The sequence below is a fragment of the Neovison vison genome, chromosome 4, assembly GCF_020171115.1.
Source record: "Neovison vison isolate M4711 chromosome 4, ASM_NN_V1, whole genome shotgun sequence".
Taxonomy (NCBI): domain Eukaryota; kingdom Metazoa; phylum Chordata; class Mammalia; order Carnivora; family Mustelidae; genus Neogale; species Neogale vison.
This window is the reverse complement of record NC_058094.1, coordinates 67,551,138-67,572,085: the sequence shown is the minus strand read 5'-3', so window position 1 is coordinate 67,572,085 and position 20,948 is coordinate 67,551,138.

Below are 20,948 nucleotides of genomic sequence, written 5' to 3'. Positions count from 1 at the left end.
TCTCTAACGCCCCTTGTCCTCCATGCTATTTGTTATGCTCCACAAATGAGTGAAACCATATGATAATTGACTCTCTCTGCTTGACTTATTTCACTCAGCGTAATCTCTTCCAGTCCCGTCCATGTTGCTACAAAAGTTGGGTATTCATCCTTTCTGATGGAGGCATAATACTCCATAGTGTATATGGACCACATCTTCCTTATCCATTCATCCGATGAAGGGCATCTTGGTTCTTTCCATAGTTTGGCGACTGTGGCCATTGCTGCTATAAACATTGGGGTACAGATGGCCCTTCTTTTCACGACATCTGTGTCTTTGGGGTAAATACCCAGGAGTGCAATTGCAGGGTCGTAGGGAAGCTCTATTTTTAATTTCTTGAGGAATCTCCACACTGTTCTCCAAAGAGGCTGCACCAACTTGCATTCCCACCAACAGTGGAAGAGGGTTCCCCTTTCTCCACATCCTCTCCAACACATGTTGTTTCCTGTTTTGTTAATTTTGGCCATTCTAACTGGTGTAAGGTGATATCTCAATGTGGTTTTAATTTGAATCTCCCTGAGGGCTAATGATGATGAGCATTTTTTCATGTGTCTGATAGCCATTTGTATGTCTTGATTGGAGAAGTGTCTGTTCATATCTTCTGCCCATTTTTTGATGTGTTTATCTGTTTCGTGTGGGTTGAGTTTGAGGAGTTCATTATAGATCCTGGATATCAACCTTTTGTCTGTACTGTCATTTGCAAATATCTTCTCCCATTCCGTGGGTTGTCTCTTTGTTTTCTTGACTGTTTCCTTTGCTTTGCAGAAGCTTTTGATTTTGATGAAGTCCCAGAAGTTTATTTTCGCTTTTGTTTCCTTTGCCTTTGGAGACGTATCTTGAAAGAAGTTGCTGTGGGTGATATGGAAAAGATTACTGCCTATGTTCTCCTCTAAGATTCTGATAGATTCCTGTCTCACGTTGAGATCTTTTATCCATTTTGAGTTGATCTTTGTGTACGGTGTAAGAGAATGGTCGAGTTTCATTCTTCTACATATAGCTGTCCAGTTTTCCCAGCACCATTTATTGAAGAGACTGTCTTTTTTCCGCTGTATATTTTTTCCTGTTTTGTCGAAGATTAATTGACCATAGAGTCGAGGGTCCATATCTGGGCTCTCTACTGTGTTCCACTGGTCTATGTGTCTGTTTTTATGCCAGTACCATGCTGTCTTGGTGATCACAGGTTTGTAATAAAGCTTGAAATCAGGTAAGGTGATGCCGCCAGCTTTATTTTTGTTTTTCAACATTTCCTTAGCGATTCGGGGTCTCTTCTGATTCCATACAAATTTTAGGATTATTTGCTCCAGCTCTTTGAAGAATGCCGGTGGAATTTTGATCGGAATGGCGTTAAAAGTATAGATTGCTCTAGGCAGTATAGACCTTTTAACAATGTTTATTCTTCTGATCCAAGAGCATGGAATGGTCTTCCATCTTTTTGTGTCTTCTTCAATTTCTTTCATGAGTGTTCTATAGTTCCTCAAGTATAGATCCTTTACCTCTTTAGTTAGGTTTGTTCCCAGATATCTTTAGGTTCTTGGTGCTATAATAAATGGAATCGATTCTCTAATTTCCCTTTCTGTATTTTCATTGTTAGTGTATAAGAAAGCCACTGATTTCTGCACATTGACTTTGTATCCTGCCACGCTGCTGAATTGCTGTATGAGTTCTAGTAGTTTGGGGGTGGAGTCTTTTGGGTTTTCCATATAAAGAATCATGTCATCTGCGAAGAGAGAGAGTTTGACTTCTTCATTACCAATTTGGATACCTTTTATTTCTCTCTGTTGTCTGATTGCTGTTGCTAGGACTTCTAATACTATGTTGAACAAGAGTGGTGAAAGTGGGCATCCTTGTCTTGTTCCTGATCTCAACGGGAAGGCTGCAAGCTTTTTCCCATTGAGGATGATATTTGCTGTGGGTCTTTCATAGATAGATTTGATGAGCTTCAGGAATGTTCCCTCTATCCCTATACTTTGAAGCGTTTTAATCAGGAACGGATGTTGGATTTTGTCAAATGATTTTTCTGCATCAATTGAGAGGACCATGTGGTTCTTCTCTCTTCTCCTATTAATTTGTTGTATCACATTGATTGATTTACGAATGTTGAACCATCCTTGTAGCCCAGGGATGAATCCCACCTGATCATGGTGGATAATCTTTTTAATGTGCTGTTGGATCCTGTTGGCTAGGATCTTGTTGAGAATCTTAGCATCCATATTCATCAATGATATTGGTCTGAAATTCTCCTTTTTGGTAGGGTCCTTGCCTGGTTTGGGGATCAGGGTAATGCTGGGTTCATAGAAAGAGTCTGGAAGTTTTCCTTCTGCTTCAATTTTTTGAAACAGCCTCAGGAGAATAGGTGTTACTTCTTCTTAGAAGGTTTGGTAGAATTCCCCAGGGAATCCGTCAGGTCCTGGGCTCCTGTGTTTTGGGAGGTTTTTGATCACTGCTTCAATCTCGTTATTAGATATCGGTCTATTCAGGTTGTCGATTTCTTCCTGGTTCAATTTTGGTAGTTTATATTTTTCCAGGAATGCATCCATTTCATCTAGGTTGCTAAACTTATTGGCATATAACTGTTCGTAATAACTTCTGATGATTGTTTCTACTTCCTTGCTGTTATTTGTGATCTCTCCCTTTTCATTCATAATTTTATGAATTTGGGCTTTCTCTCTTTTCTTTTGGATTAGTGTAGCCAGTGGCTTATTGATCTTATTGATTCTTTGAAAAAACCAGCTTCTATTTTCATTGATACGTTCTACTGTATCTCTGGTTTCTCCCTCATTGATCTCAGCTCTAATCTTGATGATTTCCCTTCTTATGTGTGGAGTTGGTTTGATTTGTTGTTGATCCTCCAGTTCTTTAAGGTGTAGAGACAGCTGGTGTGTTCTGGATTTTTCAATTCTTTTGAGCGAGGCTTGGATGGCTATATATTTTCTCCTTAGGACCGCCTTTGCTGTATCCCATAGGTTTTGGACCGAAGTGTCTTCATTCTCATTGGTTTCCATGAATTGTTTCAGTTCTTCTTTGATCTCCTGGTTGATCCAAGCATTCTTAAGCAAGGTGGTCTTTAGCTTCCAGGTGTTTGAGTTCCTTCGGAACTTTTCCTTGTGATTGAGCTCCAGTTTCAAAGCATTGTGATCTGAGAATATGCAGGGAATAATCTCAGTCTTTTGGTATCGGTTGAGTCCTGATTTGTGACCCAGTATGTGGTCTATTCTGGAGAAGGTTCCGTGTGCACTTGAGAAGAATGAGTATTCTGCTGTTTTAGGGAGGAATGTTCTGTATATATCTATGAGGTCCAACTGGTCCAATGTGTCATCAACGCTCTTGTTTCTTTATTGATTTTGTGCTTCAATGATCTGTCTAATTCTGAGAGAGGCGTGTTAAGATCTCCTACGATTAGTGTATTCATATCAATATGACTCTTTATCTTGATTAACAGTTTTCTTAAGTAGTTGGCTGCTCCCATATTGGGAGCATAGATATTTACAATTGTTAGATCATCTTGGTGGATAGTCCCTTTAAGGATTATGTAGTGTCCTTCTGTATCTCTGACTACAGTCTTTAGTTTGAAGTCTAATTTATCTGATATGAGAATCGCTACCCCAGCCTTCTTTTGAGTCCCATTGGCATGAAAGATGCTTCTCCACCCCTTCACTTTCAGTCTGCGTGTATCTTTAGGTTCAAAATGGGTCTCTTGTAGACAGCATATGGATGGGTCCTGTCGTTTTATCCAATCTGCAACTCTGTGCCATTTTATGGGTGCATTTAGGCCATTCACATTGAGAGTGATTATTGATAGATACGTTTTATTGACATCGAGTTACCTTTGAAGTCTTTCTTTCTGTAGACTGTCTCTATATTTCTGTTCAATGCTATTCTTGGGATTTTTCCCCTTTTATAGAACCCCCCTTAATATTTCCTGCAGTGTCGGCTTGGTGGTTGCATAGTCTTTTAAGGCTTGCCGGTCTTGGAAACTCCTTATCTCTCCATCCATTTTGAATGTTAGTCTTGCTGGATAAAGTATTCTTGGCTGCATGTTCTTCTCATTTAGTGCCCTGAATATATCTTGCCAGCCTCTTCTGGCTTGCCAGGTCTCTGTGGACAGGTCTGACGTTATTCTGATGGGCTTCCCTCTGTAAATAAGGAGCCTCTTTGCCCTGGCAGCTTTCAAGAGATTATACCTACAATTATAATTTCTCAATTTGACTATCAGGTGTCGTGATGTTTTTTTGGAGTGTATAATCTTGGGTGGAGACCGTTCAGCCTCTAGTACATGAACGCTGGTTTCATTCACGAGATTCGGAAAATTTTCATGAAGGACTTGTTCCATGATATCTTCTAGACTTCTTTCTTTCTCCTCCCCTTCAGGAATTCCAATAATTCTGACGTTGGAACGCTTCATGGCATCATTTATTTCCCTAATTCTGCTTTCGTGGGATCTAAGCTGTTTGTTCCAGGCTTCCTCCTGATCCTTTCTCTCTATCTGTTTGTCTTCCAAATCACTAATTCTATCTTCTGTCTCAGTTACCCTAGCTTTGAGAGAGTTTAGAGTGGATTGGAACTCATTGAGAGCATTGTGGACCTCCTCCCTGGTAGCTTTAAGCTCCGCCCTAACATTGTGAACATCCTGTCTGGTCGCTTTCAGTTCGGCCCTAATCAATTCTGTTTGGTCATCCATGGCTTTCTCCAACCTAGCTATTGCCTGGATAATTGTTAGCCTGAATTCTCTTTCCGACATATTGTCTATGTTGATAACTGTTAGCTCTATTGCAGAAGGTACATCCTCTGTATTTTTCTTCTGTTGGGCATTCCTCCTCCTAGTCATTTTGGTGGGAGAAGACTGAACAGATGTAGCTGGATGTATCAACTCTGGTGCAGTCAAGGTGCACCCTGGAACACTTCCTGATCTCCGTCTCAGAGAGAAGCCTCAGTCTGGGTGCAGAAGCTGAATTAATTCCCCCTTGGCCGCTGGCAGAGCAGGTTCCAAGTTAAAGACCCTGGGGGCGCAAGATCTTTTGCTCGTCCCCAAAGCCAAGGCAGTGGCTTCTGTCTGGGAGCTCCTGACCGCCAGAGAGGTTCCAAGCAGCGATCACACACTGAGATTTGCCGCTGGCCTGGGCTGGGAGTACATGGCTTGCGCGCACCTCTTTTCAGAGGCGGCTGTGGGTCGGGCGTGCGTCTGGGGCACTGAGAACGGGGCGCTGGTCCGTAAGCCGCAGGCTGGGCTTTTGCATGCCTCTGTCCAGGGAAGAGTTTTGCGCGTGCTCGCGACTTAGACTTTGAAACAATGGCACAGGTCAAGAAGCGCTCCCTGGCTTTAGAAACCCAGGAGAGCTGGAGGGACGTGCGCGCGCATCTCAAGCTTTGTGGTAGGGCTAGTGTGCGTTCTGCAGACCGGCACAGCTCCCATCCCCTCACAGGAGCCGGAACCCACGCGCTCTGGGGCGCTCTGGCGGCTTAGGGACCAGAAGCCGGTTTCTCCGCCGCACTCTCTCTGCCTCCACGCCGTGGAGGCCGTCTGGGACCGGGGACTTAAGCCCCTGTCCCTAGCCGCCCCGATTACCACAATTTGCCCCCGCGATCCTTTGCTCTTTTGGAGTGCTTTCAACCAGTCTCCAAGTTAATGCTGGTCCCCAGACACAGGGCACTCTCGCTCGTATCAGGGTATTACTTTCGCACCAGTCACCTCTGGTGGCTCCCTCCCCCTTTTGTTTATCTTCGGATATCAGTCCGCTGTTCCCATTCTACTTTACCTGCTCACTGGCGTCTTCTGCCCCTGTAGAGATCCAGACGTGTATAATTCTGATCTCAGGCTGATTTCATGGGTGATCGGAGTTCTTTGGTAGGTAATCAGCTCACTTTGGGGTACCAGCTGAAAAGACGCCTCTTCCTACTACCCCGCCATCTTGTCCCCCCTGTGAGTTTTTTTTTTAAGACAACAGAAAATGTTACAGAAATGGAGGCAGTAAGAAAATGGGTTGCCACGAAAAGACATAATATTTTATCAAACTAAATATTTTTTTTTTAGATTTTATTTTCTAATTTGAGAAAGAGAGAGAGTGAGGGAGAGAGCCTAAGCAGGGTCAGGGGTGGGGAGAGGGGCAAAGGGAGAAGCAGACTCCCCACTGATCAGTGAGCCCATCACAAAGTTCCATCCTAGGACCCTGGGATCACGACCCAAGCAGAAGGCAAACACTTCAAACCAAATTCTGATGGAACAAGTCAAATCACAGTATGCTAGAAATCGTGTGACTTTCTAGTTATCAGAACTTCACATATTCAGAGGGCACCAAAAATGGAAGCATCTCAGTATTACTCTCCACTTTAGCAGTGATTTGTGACTTTTGTTTGTAAAATGAGAAGAAATGGTTGCTTGCCCTGTAGTGTCAAGGCAGTGTTTAAAGGAGCTATGTGAGCTTCTTCTGACAAGTATAAAGCCAACCCTCTTTTTCTCAGAGTGAATTCAGAAGTAGCAGTAGGCTGAGAGACCACTAAAAACATGGGCCAAAACAGAAATAAACCAATACTATGGCAAACTCCTAAAGGGGAGCCAAGCTCTGGGAGAAATAAATAAGTACTTTACCTAGACATCGGATAATTTTAAAACAAGGTGATTTTAAAAAATAGTTTTGAGGATTATCATTTAGTGTTTTCAAATGCATTTTTAAAGTTTATGTCAAAGATCTAATATCCCATTGAAAAGACAGCTTATGCATAGGTTATTTGGAATAATGTTAGGAGGAACACTATTCTTACAAGCATCCACTAGAGGGCAGTATAAGCAAGCGTTATGGCTGATTGCCTGGAATAGTGATTTGTTTCAGAGACCATAACCTGAATATCATATTACAGCTTAGTTTTCTAAAATGACATACAGTTCTACTGTCTGTTTTAAAGTTTAAAAAGATTTCCCACATTAGGTGCCTAGATAAGTCTGTGTATTTCCATCTGATGTGAAGAATGATGGGGCTGATTATATGTTGAAACCATTTCTGTCTTCCTGACAAATCAAAGTGTGAATTCAAGTTTCTGTACTCAGTTGAGCAGTGATGCATTTCAATCTGACTAGAGTTTAATTTATACTCTCTACCTGAGGAAAGAAACCAGGTTTCCAGAGACAGCTGTCACTAATTGCAGTTAGGTCACACTGCCTCACACACCTTGACCCCAGAACATGGAGTGCAGTGGTCTTGATCCTATCAGCTGCCTGTGTAGCACACGCTTCCTTGAAGAAATGTATTTAATTTGATTTCTGAGAGTAAATGACTCATCTGTGAGACAGAGTTAGAATTCAAATTGCTCATTTAACTGTAAATAAATATTACAGTTGATGAAAACTAGGCATCTTTTGCTTATATTAATACCTGCCTCTTCACCGATAGTTCCTTCCTTCCTCCCAAAGGCCACCCATCACCATCTTCCATTAACTTACTCAATATTGATTGTTTTAAGCTACTTTGTTGTGGTAATTTGTTATAGAAACAAAAGGAAACTAATACACCCATCAAACTTGGTCAGCTTTGACCAACACAAGGAGAAAAAAATAATTCCAGCACACTTTCCACAGCTATGTGTATTCATTTGAGTTTTGTCCTACATTTTTCTCTTATTCTGGAAAGTCATTTTACCGTAAGGCAAAACTACTCTCATCTCCTTAACACAAACACATCCCTTATAGCATAGCTTCTCAAAGTAGCAAAAATGAACATGTTAACGGACCCAAATACATACTCTCTCTATATTGTAGACATAAGAGGCAAAATTATAAACAAAACTATGCTTAGTAATTAGTGTTTCAGTATTCTGTCTTACTTAGAAATGATCTAGGCATCTAGTAAATATTGATTGATTAACTGAATTTAATATCAATACAAGGGTTTAAGTTACCTAAAAATCTTAGAAATTATCTTCAAGTTGACATATTACAAAACACGGATACTATTTTTTTAATTAAATTTATTTATTTATTTTCAGAAAAACAGTATTCATTATTTTTTCACCACACACGGATACTATTTTTAATTAGGAGTCTGCCTAAAGTGATGTTTGACTACTCTAGGCAAGTTGATAGGAAAGACCAAGTGCTTCCTCCATTGCTACTGGTGGGAAGTTAAAACCATGCCAAGTCCCTGCGGGCACATAGAAAACTTCACTCCAGACCCTCCCCAACCACCATAAAAGACTCATGCCAGTCTCCTTTTTCTCTGTCATGAAATTTGGACCTGTTTGGCAGGCCTGCCCTGCTTTCTCCAGAAAGCCCCCTAATGTGAGTAATATTCCTACCTTCTTGGTATTCCAGTAGCAACATCAGTCTCTAATCTGAACCACATTTTGGATGGATGTCCATCTTTTCTTTGCAAGAGTGTCTAAAACACTGTTGGAATAAAATTTGTCAAAATTATGATTCAATATTGGTTAAGCATATTCATATTTTTCATATTCTTAAATATTTAGTAGAAGTCATATCTTTTTTTAAATGTTAATGTGTATATGTTTAGGAAAACCTTACCAAAATAGAAAAAAGACTCTATGCATATTATACTTAACCTTGGTCTAATAGAAAACAGGCAGCTGCTTTTCATTAAATCAAAACAAATCTTATTTTCCAAGGATTTACCTAAATTATGTAAACTTGAATTCTTTTTTTTTTCAATTTATTCATTTTCAGAAAAACATTATTCATTATTTTTTCACCACACCCAGTGCTCCATGCAAGCCGTGACCTCTATAATACCCACCACCTGGTTCACCTCCCCTTCCAATTTACCCAAATTCCCTACTCCTCTCTAACGCCCCTTGTCCTCCATGCTATTTGTTATGCTCCACAAATAAGTGAAACCATATGATAATTGACTCTCTCTGCTTGACTGATTTCACTCAGCATAATCTCTTCCAGTCCCGTCCATGTTGCTACAAAAGTTGGGTATTCATCCTTTCTGATGGAGGCATAATACTCCATAGTGTATATGGACCACATCTTCCTTATCCATTCATCCGTTGAAGGGCATCTTGGTTCTTTCCATAGTTTGGCGACTGTGGCATTTGCTGCTCTAAACATTGGGGTACAGATGGCCCTTCTTTTCACGACATCTGTGTCTTTGGGGTAAATACCTAGGAGTGCAATTGCAGGGTCGTAGGGAAGCTCTATTTTTAATTTCTTGAGGAATCTCCACACTGTTCTCCAAAGAGGCTGCACCAACTTGCATTCCCACCAACAGTGGAAGAGGGTTCCCCTTTCTCCACATCCTCTCCAACACATGTTGTTTCCTGTTTTGTTAATTTTGGCCATTCTAACTGGTGTAAGGTGATATCTCAATGTGGTTTTAATTTGAATCTCCCTGAGGGCTAGTGATGATGAACATTTTTTTCATGTGTCTGATAGCCATTTGTATGTCTTCATTGGAGAAGTGTCTGTTCATATCTTCTGCCCATTTTTTGATGTGTTTATCTGTTTCGTGTGGGTTGAGTTTGAGGAGTTCATTATAGATCCTGGATATCAACCTTTTGTCTGTACTGTCATTTGCAAATATCTTCTCCCATTCCGTGGGTTGCCTCTTTGTTTTGTTGACTGTTTCCTTTGCTTTGCAGAAGCTTTTGATTTTGATGAAGTCCCAGAAGTTTATTTTGGCTTTTGTTTCCTTTGCCTTTGGAGACGTATCTTGAAAGAAGTTGCTGTGGCTGATATCAAAGAGATTACTGCCTATGTTCTCCTCTAGGGTTCTGATGGAATCCTGTCTCACGTTGAGGTCTATTATCCATTTTGAGTTGATCTTTGTGTACGGTGTAAGAGAATGGTCGAGTTTCATTCTTCTACATATAGCTGTCCAGTTTTCCCAGCACCATTTATTGAAGAGACTGTCTTTTTTCCACTGTATATTTTTTCCTGTTTTGTCGGAGATTAATTGACCATAGAGTTGAGGGTCCATATCTGGGCTCTCTACTCTGTTCCACTGGTCTATGTGTCTGTTTTTATGCCAGAGCCATGCTGTCTTGGTGATCACAGCTTTGTAATAAAGCTTGAAATCAGGTAAGGTGATGCCGCCAGCTTTATTTTTGTTTTTCAACATTTCCTTAGCGATTTGGGGTCTCTTCTGATTCCATACAAATTTTAGGATTATTTGCTCCAGCTCTTTGAAGAATGCCGGTGGAATTTTGATCGGAATGGCATTAAAAGTATAGATTGCTCTAGGCAGTATAGACATTTAACAATGTTTATTCTTCCGATCCAAGAGCATGGAATGGTCTTCCATCTATTTGTGTCTACTTCAATTTCTTTCATGAGTGTTCTGTAGTTCCTCAAGTACAGATCCTTTACCTCTTTAGTTAGGCTTATTCCCAGGTATCTTATGGTTCTTGATGCTATAGTAAATGGAATCGATTCTCTAATTTCCCTTTCTGTATTTTCATTGTTAGTGTATAAGAAAGCCACTGATTTCTGCACATTGACTTTGTATCCTGCCACGCTGCTGAATTGCTGTATGAGTTCTAGTAGTTTGGGGGTGGAATCTTTTGGGTTTTCCATATAAAGAATCATGTCATCTGCAAAGAGAGAGAGTTTGACTTCTTCATTACCAATTTGGATACCTTTAATTTTCTCTGTTGTCTGATTGCTGTTGCTAGGACTTCTAATACTATGTTGAACAAGAGTGGTGAAAGTGGGCATCCTTGTCTTGTTCCTGATCTCAACGGGAAGGCTGCAAGCTTTTTCCCATTGAGGATGATATTTGCTGTGGGTCTTTCATAGATAGATTTGATGAGCTTCAGGAATGTTCCCTCTATCCCTATACTTTGAAGCGTTTTAATCAGGAACGGATGCTGGATTTTGTCAAATGCTTTTTCTGCATCAATTGAGAGGACCATGTGGTTCTTCTCTCTTCTCCTATTAATTTGTTGTATCACATTGATGGATTTTCGAATGTTAAACCATCTTTGTACCCCTGGGATGAATCCCACTTGATCGTGGTGGATAATCTTTTTAATGTGCTGTTGGATCCTATTGGCTAGGATCATGTTGAGAATCTTAGCGTCCATATTCATCAGTGATATTGGTCTGAAATTCTCCTTTTTGGTAGGGTCCTTGCCTGGTTTGGGGATCAGGGTAATGCTGGCTTCATAGAAAGAGTCTGGAAGTTTTCCTTCTGCTTCAATTTTTTGAAACAGCTTCAGGAGAATAGGTGTTATTTCTTCTTGGAAGGTTTGGTAGAATTCCCCAGGGAATCCGTCAGGTCCTGGGCTCTTGTTTTTTGGGAGGATTTTGATCACTGCTTCAATCTCGTTATTAGATATCGGTCTATTCAGGTTGTCGATTTCTTCCTGGCTCAATGTTGGAAGTTTATATTTTTCCAGGAATGCATCCATTTCATCTAGGTTGCTAAGCTTATTGGCATATAACTGTTCGTAATAACTTCTGATGATAATTTCTACTTCCTGCTGTTATTTGTGATCTCTCCCTTTTCATTCATAATTTTATGAATTTGGGCTTTCTCTCTTTTCTTTTGGATTAGTGTAGCCAGTGGCTTATTGATCTTATTGATTCTTTCAAAAAACCAGCTTCTAGTTTCATTGATACGTTCTACTGTATCTCTGGTTTCTCCCTCATTGATCTCAGCTCTAATCTTGATGATTTCCCTTCTTATGTGTGGAGTTGGTTTGATTTGTTGTTGATCCTCCAGTTATTTAAGGTGTAGAGACAGCTGGTGTGTTCTGGATTTTTCAATTTTTTTGAGCGAGGCTTGGATGGCTATATATTTTCCCCTTAGGACCGCCTTTGCTGTATCCCATAGGTTTTGGACCGAAGTGTCTTCATTCTCATTGGTTTCCATGAATTGTTTCAGTTCTTCTTTGATCTCCTGGTTGATCCAAGCATTCTTAAGCAAGGTGGTCTTTAGCTTCCAGGTGTTTGAGTTCCTTCGGAACTTTTCTTTGTGATTGAGCTCCAGTTTCAAAGCATTGTGATCTGAGAATATGCAGGGAATAATCTCAGTCTTTTGGTATCGGTTGAGTCCTGATTTGTCACCCAGTATGTGGTCTATTCTGGAGAAGGTTCCGTGTGCACTTGAGAAGAATGAGTATTCTATTGTTTTAGGGTGGAATGTTCTGTATATATCTATGAGGTCCATCTGGTCCAATGTGTCATTCAATGCTCTTGTTTCTTTATTGATTTTCTGCTTCGATGATCTGTCTAATTCTGAGAGAGGCGTGTTAAGATCTCCTACGATTAGTGTATTCATAGCAATATGACTCTTTATCTTGATTAACAGTTTTCTTAAGTAGTTGGCTGCTCCCATATTGGGAGCATAGATATTTACAATTGTTAGATCATCTTGGTGGATAGTCCCCTTTAAGGATTATGTAGTGTCCTTCTGTATCTCTGACTACAGTCTTTAGTTTGAAGTCTAATTTATCTGATATGAGAATCGCTACCCCAGCCTTCTTTTGAGTCCCATTGGCATGAAAGATGCTTCTCCACCCATTCACTTTCAGTCTGCGTGTATCTTTAGGTTCAAAATGGGTCTCTTGTAGACAGCTTTTGGATGGGTCCTGTCGTTTTATCCAATCTGCAACCCTGTGCCGTTTTATGGGTGCATTTTATGGGTGCATTTAGGCCATTCACATGGCCGTGTGGTGAGAGTGATTATTGATAGATACGTTTTTATTGACATCGAGTTACCTTTGAAGTCTTTCTTTCTGTAGACTGTCTCTATATTTCTGTTCAATGCTATTCTTGGGATTTTTCCTCTTTTATAGAACCCCCCTTAATATTTCCTGCAGTGTCGGCTTGGTGGTTGCATCGTCTTTTAAGCCTTGCCGGTCTTGGAAACTTTTATCTCTCCATCCATTTTGAATGTCAGTGTTGCTGGATAAAGTATTCTTGGCTGCATGTTCTTCTCATTTAGTGCCCTGAATATATCTTGCCAGCCTCTTCTGGCTTGCCATGTCTCTGTGGACAGGTCTGCCGTTATTCTGATGGGCTTCCCTCTGTAAGTAAGGAGCCTCTTTGCCCTGGCAGCTTTCAAGAGATTATACCTACAATTATAATTTCTCAATTTGACTATCAGGTGTCGTGATGTTTTTTTGGAGTGTATAATCTTGGATGGAGACCGTTCAGCCTCTAGTACAGGAACGCTGGTTTCATTCGTGAGATTCGGAAAATTTTCATGAAGGACTTGTTCCATGATATCTTCTAGACTTCTTTCTTTCTCCTCCCCTTCAGGAATTCCAATAATTCTGACGTTGGAACGCTTCATGGCATCATTTATTTCCCTAATTCTGCTTTCGTGGGATCTAAGCTGTTTGTTCCAGGCTTCCTACTGATCCTTTCTCTCTATCTGTTTGTCTTCCAGATCACTAATTCTATCTTCTGTCTCATTTCCCTAGCTTTGAGAGAGTTTAGAGTGGATTGGAACTCATTGAGAGCATTGTGGACCTCCTGCCTGGTAGCTTTGATCTCCGCCCTAACATTGTGAACATCCTGTCTGGTCGCTTTCAGTTCAGCCCTAATCAATTCTGTTTGGTCATCCATGGCTTTCTCCAACCTAGCTATTGCCTGGATAATTGTTAGCCTGAATTCTCTTTCCGACATATTGTCTATGTTGATAGCCGTTAGCTCTATTGCAGAAGGTCCATCCTCTGTATTTTTCTTCTGTTGGGCATTCCTCCTCCTAGTCATTTTGGTGGGAGAAGACTGAACAGATGTAGCTGGATGTATCAACTCTGGTGCAGTCAAGGTGCACCCTGGAACACTTCCTGATCTCCGTCTCAGAGAGAAGCCTCAGTCTGGGTGCAGAAGCTGAATAAATTCCCCCTTGGACGCTGGTTGTGCAGGTTTCAAGTTAAAGACCCTGTGGGTGAAAATCAGGAGTATTAAAAGTCTGTTCCGCTGAGAGACATCACTCCGGAGGCTAAACCGGGGCGAAGCCCACGCGGGGTCGGCCTGACCTCAGGTCCCGCGGGGTCACAGAAGGATCGGGGGTGTCTGAGTGTCGCAGAGCTTGCGGATATTGGAGTGGGAAAGCTGGCTGCAGAGACAGAGCCGACAGTAAGCTCGCAGCTCGGAGTTGCCTTGAACCGGTCGCAAGCTCGGTGAGCTCGGAGCGCGACCGGAGGTTAGGCAGACGCGAGTTACTAGGAGCTGTTCGCTGAGGGCGCACTGGGGAGCGGGGCCCTGGGCTCTCGGTCCTCCAGGCCGGAGACCAGGAGGCCGCCATTGGTATTCCTGTCCTCCGGAACTCTACAGAAAGCGCTCAGGGAACAAAAGCTCCTGAAAGCAAAGCCTAGTGGATCACTCAGCCCGGCCCCTGGTAAGGGCGGTGTAATTCCGCCTGGGGCAAAGACACTTGAGAATCACTACAACAGGCCCCTCCCCCAGAAGATCAACAAGAAATCCAGGCAAGACCAAGTTCACCTACCAAGGAGTGCAGTTTCAATACCAAGGAGAGAGCAGCAGAATTCCAGAGGAGGAGAAAACAAACCACGGAACTCATGGCTTTCTGCCTGTGATTTTTTAGTCTTGCAGTTAATTTAATTTTTTTTCTTTTTCATTTTTTTTCTCTTCTTCTGCTAAAATTTTTTATAACTTTTACCCTTTTCTTTTTTAACGTTTTTTAACTAGATTATCTAATATATATATATATTTTTTTTTCTTTTTTATACTTTTCTTTATTCATTTTCTTTTTTTTTAATTCTTTTTTTTTCTTTCTTTCTTTTTGAACCCTTTTTATCCCCAAATCAGAAGAGATCCTAATCTCTTCAATCTTTTTTTTTTTTCTTAATTCTTTTTAAATTCTTGGTTGAATTTTTAATTCAATCTCTTTTTTTTAATTCTTTTTTTCTTTCTTTCTTTTTGAACCTCTTTTTATCCCCAAATCAGAAGAGATCCCAATCAGAAGAGATTGGGAGATCCCAATCAAAGGAGATCCCAATCAGAGGAGATCCCTCACCCAATCGTGAGGGGGGAGAAATCCCCCCTCACGATTTGGGATCTATTCTGATTTGGTTAAAGCATATCTTCCTGGGATTGTTGCCACCCTTTTAGTATTTTACTTGCTCCTTCATATACTCTTAGCTGGACAAAATGACAAGGCGGAAAAATTCACAACAAAAAAAAGAACAAGAGGCAGTACCGAAGGCTAGGGACCTAATCAATACAGACATTGGTAATATGTCAGATCTAGGGTTCAAAATGACAATTCTCAAGGTTATAGCCGGGCTTGAAAAAGGCATGGAAGATATTAGAGAAACCCTCTCCAGAGATATAAAAGCCCTTTCTGGAGAAATAAAAGAACTAAAATCTAACCAAGTGGAAATAAAAAAAGCTATTAATGAAGTTCAATCAAAAATGGAGGCTCTCACTGCTAGGATAAATGAGGCAGAAGAAAGAATTAGCGATATAGAAGACCAAATGACAGAGAATAAAGAAGCTGAGCAAAAGAGGGACAAACAGCTACTGGACCATGAGGAGAGAATTTGAGAGATAAGTGACACCATAAGACGAAACAACATTAGAATAATTGGGATTCCAGAAGAAGAAGAAAGAGAGAGGGGAGCAGAAGGTACTGGAGAGAATTATTGGGGAGAATTTCCCCAATATGGCAAAGGGAACAAGCATCAAAATTCAGGAGGTTCAGAGAACGCCCCTCAAAATCAATAAGAATAGGCCCACACCCCATCACCTAATAGTAAAATTTACAAGCCTTAGTGACAAAGAGAAAATCCTGAAAGCAGCCTGGGAAAAGAAGTCTGTAACATACAATGGTAAAAGTATTAGATTGGCAGCTGACTTATCCACAGATACTTGGCAGGCCAGAAAGAGCTGGCATGACATTTTCAGAGCACTAAACGAGAAAAACATGCAGCCAAGAATACTATATCCAGCTAGGCTATCATTGAAAATAGAAGGAGAGATTAAAAGCTTCCAGGACAAACAAAAACTGAAAGAATTTGCAAACACCAAACCAGCTCTACAGGAAATACTGAAAGGGGTCCTCTAAGCAAAGAGAGAGCCTACAAGTGGTAGATCAGAAAGGAACAGAGACAATATATAGTAACAGTCACCTTACAGGCAATACAATGGCACTAAAATCATATCTCTCAATAGTTACCCTGAATGTTAATGGGCTAAATGCCCCAATCAAAAGACACAGGGTGTCAGAATGGATAAAAAAACAAAACCCATCTATATGTTGCCTCCAAGAAACTCATTTTAAACCTGAAGACACCTCCAGACTTAAAGTGAGGGGGTGGAAAAGAATTTACCATGCTAATGGACATCAGAAAAAAGCAGGAGTGGCAATCCTTATATCAGATCAATTAGATTTTAAGCCAAACACTATAATAAGAGATGAGGAAGGACACTATATCATACTCAAAGGGTCTGTCCAACAAGAAGATCTAACAATTTTAAATATCTATGCCCCCAACGTGGGCGCAGCAAACTATATAAACCAATTAATAACAAAATCAAAGAAACACATCAACAATAATACAATAATAGTAGGGGACTTTAACACTCCCCTCACTGAAATGGACAGATCATCCAAGCAAAAGATCAACAGGGAAATAAAGGCCTTAAATGATACACTGGATGAGATGGACATCACAGATATATTCAGAATATTTCATCCCAAAGCAACAGAATACACATTCTTCTCTAGTGCACATGGAACATTCTCCAGAATAGATCACATCCTCGGTCCTAAATCAGGACTCAACCGGTATCAAAATATTGGGATCATTCCCTGCATATTTTCAGACCACCAATGCTCTGAAGCTAGAACTCAACCACAAGAGGAAGTTTGGAAAGAACCCAAATACATGGAGATTAAACAGCATCCTTCTAAAGAATGAATGGGTCAACCGGGAAATTAAAGAAGAATTGAAAAAAATCATGGAAACAAATGATAATGAAAATACAACGGTTCAAAAATCTGTGGGACACAAAAAAGGCAAGTCCTGAGAGGAAAATATATAGTGGTACAAGCTTTTCTCAAGAAACAAGAAAGGTCTCAGGTACACAACCTAACCCTACACTAAAGGAGCTGGAGAAAGAACAAGAAAGAAACCCTAAGCCCAGCAGGAGAAGAAGAAATCATAGAGATCAGAGCAGAAATCAATGAAATAGAAACCAAAAAAACAATAGAACACATCAACAAAACTAGGAGCTGGTTCTTTGAAAGAATTAATAAAATTGATAAAGCCCTGGCCAGACTTATCAAAAAGAAAAGAGAAAGGACCCAAATAAATAAAATCATGAATGAAAGAGGAGAGATCACAACTAACACCAAAGAAATATAAACTATTATAAGAACATACTATGAGCAACTCTACGCCAACAAATTTGACAATCTGGAAGAAATGGATGCATTCCTAGAAACATATAAACTACCAAAATTGAACCAGGAAGAAATAGAAAGCCTGAACAGACCCATAACCAGTAAGGAAATTGAAACAGTCATTAAAAATCTCCAAACAAACAAAAGCCCAGGGCCAGACGGCTTCCTGGGGGAATTCTACTAAACATTAAAGAAGAACTAATTCCTATACTCCTGAAACTGTTCCAAAAAATAGAAATGGAAGAAAAACTCCCAAACTCATTTTATGAGGCCAGCATCACCTTGATCCCAAAACCAGACAAGGATCCCATCAAAAAAGAGAGCTATAGACCAATATCCTTGATGAACACAGATGCAAAAATTCTCACCAAAATACTAGCCAATAGGATTCAACAGTACATTAAAAGGATTATTCACCACGACCAAGTGGGATTTATCCCAGGGCTGCAAGGTTGGTTCAACATCCGCAAATCAGTCAATGTGATATAACACATCAATAAAAGAAAGAACAAGAACCATATGATACTCTCAATAGATGCTGAGAAAGCATTTGTCAAAGTACAGCATCCCTTCCTGATCAAAACTCTTCAAAGTGTAGGGGATAGAGGGCACATACCTCAATATCATCAAAGCCATCTATGAAAAACCCACCGCAAATATCATTCTCAATGGAGAAAAACTGAAAGCTTTTCCACTAAGGTCAGAACAAGGCAGGGATGTCCATTATACACCACTGCTATTCAACATAATACTAGAAGTCCTAGCTTCAGCAATCAGACAACAAAAGGAAATTAAAGGCATCCAAATCGGCAAAGAAGAAGTCAAATTATCACTCTTCGCAGATGATATGATACTCTATGTGGAAAACCCAAAAGACTCCACTCCAAAACTGCTAAAACTTGTACAGGAATTCAGTAAAGTGTCAGGATATAAGATCAATGCACAAAAATCAGTTGCATTTCTCTACACCAACAACAAGACAGAAGAAAGAGAAATTAGGAGTCAATCCCATTTACAATTGCACCCCAAACCATAAGATACCTAGGAATAAACCTAACCAAAGAGGCTAAGAATCTATACTCAGAAAACTATAAAGTACTCATGAAAGAAATTGAGAAAGACACAAAGAAATGGAAAAATGTTCCATGCTCCTGGATTGGGAAGAATAAATATTGTGAAAATGTCTATGTTACCTAAAGCAATCTACACATTTAATGCAATTCCTATCAAAGTACCATCCATCTTTTTCAAAGAAATGGAACAAATAATTTTAAAATTTATATGGAACCAGAAAAGACCTCGAATAGCCAAAGGGATATTGAAAAAGAAAGCCAAAGTTGGTGGCATCAGAATTCTGGACTTCAAGCTCTATTACAAAGCTGTCATCATCAAGACAGCATGGTACTGGCACAAAAACAGACACATAGATCAATGGAACAGAATAGAGAGCCCAGAAATAGACCTCAACCTCGATGGTCAACTAATCTTTGACAAAGCAGGAAAGAATGTCCAATGGAAAAAAGACAGCCTCTTTAATAAATGGTGTTGGGAAAAATTGGACAGCCACGTGCAGAGCAAATGAAATTGGACCATTTCCTTACACCACACACAAAAATAGACTCAAAATGGATTAAGGACCTCTATGTGAGAAAGGAATCCATCAAATCCCTTGAGGAGAACACAGGCAGCAAGCTCTTCGACCTCAGCCGCATCACATCTTCCTAGGAACATCGCCAAAGGGCAGGGAAGCAAAAGGCAAAAATGAACTATTGGGATTTCATCAAGATCGAAAGCTTTTGCACAGCAAAGGAAAACCGTTAACAACACAACAAAAAAAAAAGACAACTGACAGAATGGGAGAAGATATTTGCAAACGACATATCAGATAAAGGACTAGTGTCCAAAATCTATAAAGAACTTAAACAAACTCAACACCCAAAGAACAAATAATCCAATCAAGAAATGGGCAGAGGTCATGAACAGAGGTTTCTGCAAAGAAGACATCCAGATGGCCAACAGACACATGAAAAAGTGCTCCATATCACTCGGCATCAGGGAAATACAAATCAAAACCACAATGAGATATCACCTCACACCAGTCCAGAATGGCTATAATCAACAAGTCAGGAAATGATAGATGCTAGCAAGGATGCGGAGAAAAGGGGAACCCTCCTACACTGTTGGTGGGAATGCAAGCTGGTGCAACACTCTGGAAAACAGCATGGAGGTTCCTCAAAATGTTGAAAATAGAACTGCCCTATGACCCAGCAATTGCACTACTGGGTATTTACCCTAAAGTTACAAACGTAGTGATCCAAAGGGGCACGTGCACCCGAATGTTTATAGCAGCAATGTCCACAATATCCAAACTATGGAAAGAACCTAGATGTCCATCAACAGATGAATGGATCAAGAAGAAGTGGGTATATATACACAATGGAATACTATGCAGCCATCAAAAGAAACGAAATCTTGCCATTTGCGACAACATGGATGGAACTAGAGCGTATCATGCTTAGCGAAATAAGTCAAGCGGAGAAAGACAACTATCATATGATCTCCCTGATATGAGGAAGTGGTGATTGCAACATGGGGGGCTTAAGTGGGTAGGAGAAGAATCCATGAAACAAGATGGGATAGGGAGGGAGACAAACCATAAGTGACTCTTAATCTCACGAAACAAACTGTGGGTTGCTGGGGGGAGGGGGGTTGGGAGAAGGGGGGTAGGGTTATGGACATTGGGGATGTGCTTTTGGGTAAATTGGAATTGGAGGTGAACCATGAGAGAATATGGACTCTGAAAACTATCTGAGGGGTTTGAAGTGGCGGAGGTGGGAGGTTGGGGTACCAGGTGGTGGGTATTTTAGAGGGCACGGCTTGCATGGAGCACTGGTTGTGGTGAAAAAATAATGAACTACTGTTTTTCTGAAAATAAATAAATTGTTAAAAAAAGGAAAGCTGTTTGATAAATTTGTTCATGAAACAATATTTTATAGACATCTGTCTACACATATTTCTGTGAAATTTTTGTCACATTCCATTTATGATTATAGTTCTGCATAGTATTATGTAATTTGCATGTACCATAATATAAATGATTCCCTTATTAATGGGCCTTTTGGTTGTTTCCAATGTTTTCACTTTTGTAAATAATATTTCATCTTATCTGAAAAGTTTTCTTCGGATAAATTCTTGGAGGTGAGAATTTCTGGGTTAAAGGGTATGCCCATTTAAAAATTTGAGATATATGGTCAAGTTGTTCCCAGAAATGTTGTGCCATTTTATACCCCCTCTTTTTTTAGAGAGGGTGGGAGGAGGGGCAGAGGCAGAGGGAGAAAGAGAATCTTTTTTTTTTTTAAAGATTTTATTTATTTATTTGACAGAGAGAGATTACAAATAGGCAGAGAGGCAGGCAGAGAGAGAGAGGAGGATGCAGGCTCCCCGCTGAGCAGAGAGCCCGATGCGGGACTCGATCCCAGGACCCTGAGATCATAACCTGAGCCGAAGGCAGCGGCTTAACCCACTGAGCCACCCAGGCGCCCCGAGAAAGAGAATCTTAAGTAGGCTTCACACTCTGCC